The following is a 2,269-nucleotide window of genomic DNA, read 5'->3' on the forward strand; positions in this document are numbered from 1 at the left end:
AGGGGCTGGGCGTGGTCAGGACTCGGGTGTCTGACTCACTGCAGAGCCTTGAGGAAGTCCTTTATACCTCCCCTCACCTGCCAGGGCAGGTTGTGCTGAGAAAGTCCATTCGCATCTACTCATGTTACAGATGGGCAAACCTAAATTTAAAAAGACCCTCACAGTGACACAGCAAATAAGCCCTCCACGAATCCATGTGTTCAGCCTGGGCTTCGGACACCCTACAGCTCTACCTGGGAGGCACGGTTTGTGGATCTGGGGTTTTGAGAGTCCGATGGCACCTGCGGTGTAGGATGGTGGGTTGGCGGTCTCAGGGCCGGCAGGAGATGACCTATCTGTAGCTACTTTTGAGTCTCGGACAAAATAGCCTCCCAGAGTTACTAGAAACTGCCTGTACCTGCCCAAGCAAAATTCATCCAGTAGTTGCCATGAGATGTATTTTCCCTTCACTCTTCGGTCCTAATTCCTGGGCTCTCTCGTGCTGGATACAAGGTGGGGGTGGGGTGAGAGGCGGTGATTAGTCACTTACTGCAGTCTTCACACCTTTTATATTTGTGTTGTTTCCTTGCCTTTAACCCTCTCGCAACCAGAAACTACCCAGTACACCACCCCTGCTCCCCCGCCCCAACCCCGAAGTGGTGACCAGAGGGGTCGTAGGATGTGAAACACAGGAGACTCCAGGGAACGCCCGACCCGAGGGGCATCCAGGACAGCGGGGGTGCGCGTCCCGCAGCTCCGCTCGGCGGCGGACGGCGCAGTGCGCACGCGCACCGCCCGCCGCTCCGCGCGTCCCCCGCCGGCTTCCCCCCCGCCCGCAGCGAGCCTCTCGCGCGGAGGCCCCTCCCCCGCCCCGAGCGGCCCGCCCCCCCCTCGGGAGAGGGCGGTGGGGCGCAGGGAGCGTGCGCGCGGCACGCCCCGGGCGCGGGCGGAGGGGAGAAGGAGGGGCGCGCGCGGCGGGTAACCCGCAGAAGCCGGGAGCCGCGCAGGAGGACGGAGTGGCAGCCGCAGCGGGGCCGAGCCGGTAGGGGGCCGCGGGCCCGGGCAAGGACCGGGGGGCGGGAGGGACTTGGCTCTGACGCGACCCCGGCGGGGGCTGGCGGAACCCGGCGGCCGGGGCCCCGCGCCGACCCTCATTTCTGGAAACTTTGTGCCGGCCCCCACACCTGCTCTCGGGCGGTTCTCGCATCCTCTGGGCGGCCGGGAGGGGCGAGGCCCGGGGCCCTCCGCAGCGCCCCCTCCTCGCCGGCTCTGGGCGCGCGCCCCCCGGCTGCGCCCCGGTGCGGCCGACGTCCCGGCCCTCGGGCTCCTTAGCCGGCGTCCTGTGGGCTCCCCTCCTCTCCTCCTCCTTCCTGACCCTCTGCCCTCCGGTCGCGCCATGGTCTGTCCAGCTCCTCACCCGCCATCAGCATCCACCCGCTCCGAGCCTCTGGAGCTGTCGGCGGCCCTTTGCTTCTTCCATAGGTTTCTGGTGCATTGATAGAAGCAATTTGACTTTCAGCAATGCCAAGTATTCAACTTGAGTGTTTCTCTGCGGTGGTAGATTGGGGTGCACAGTGCTAACGTTTTTTTTTATTTTTCCTAAGTACCCTCCTAAGTACCCTCTCTTCAAAGCGAAGTTGAGTTGTTTGTGAGAGGAGTCGCCTGCTGGAGCTGCCTTAGTGAATTGTATAACTATATTTTATTTAGGTAGATGTTGCCATTGGTACCAGCAAGTGTTATGGTAACTGGGCATCCCAGAGGCGAGGGAAGGAGGAGTGACTTACAATTGCAGTTCTACTGTGTAGGGATTTAAAACAAAAAACAAAACAAAAACAACAACACATCTACCTTGTACTTTTCATCCAGCAGGACCTCAAGGCATTTGGCATGTGCTATAGCCGTTCATTGTAGTTTTATTAGGAGGGGTAGGTAGAGAGCATTGCATCTCATTTTACAGATGTAAAAACAGAAGCAAAGAACCAAGTCCTGATTCTTTACTAATCTTAAAGGAATATGGACCAAGATATTTAACCCTGAGTTTCCTGGAATTCCTAGTCCATTAGGCTACACAGAAGGAAAATGGAATGTTGGAGCACCCTCCCTGAGATTGTACAGAGCAGTTAAAAGTCAGAGAGGCTGGGGCCGGGTGTCAGCGTGGTTGAGGCTCTGCTGCGTAACAGAGTTAAGTGGTACTGGACAAGTCACAGCTGCTCCCTACATGTTTCCTGTTGTTTAAGATGAGGGGAAGAAAGGTGCTGTCTTCTTCGAAAAGTTGCGTGAGTGTGTCTAG

General features: G+C 58.3%; 1 protein-coding gene across 2 annotated transcripts in view; it reads left to right on the forward strand.

Annotated features, from left to right (window-relative positions):
• Window positions 1-888: 888 nt before the first annotated feature.
• The window catches only part of DUSP14 (dual specificity phosphatase 14), a 24,457-nt gene continuing 23,076 nt past the window's right edge, over window positions 889-2,269 (forward strand). The window contains exon 1 of one of the 2 annotated variants that reach the window (XM_081805337.1): window positions 889-1,021. The gene's annotated coding sequence lies outside the window, so the exon portion shown is untranslated. The remainder of the gene's footprint in view (window positions 1,022-2,269) is intronic. The other variant, XM_081805338.1, reaches the window with a different exon arrangement.

This window comes from Leptonychotes weddellii, chromosome 15 (assembly GCF_054177405.1).
Source record: "Leptonychotes weddellii isolate Sample4059 chromosome 15, ASM5417740v2, whole genome shotgun sequence".
Classification (NCBI taxonomy): Eukaryota; Metazoa; Chordata; class Mammalia; order Carnivora; family Phocidae; genus Leptonychotes; species Leptonychotes weddellii.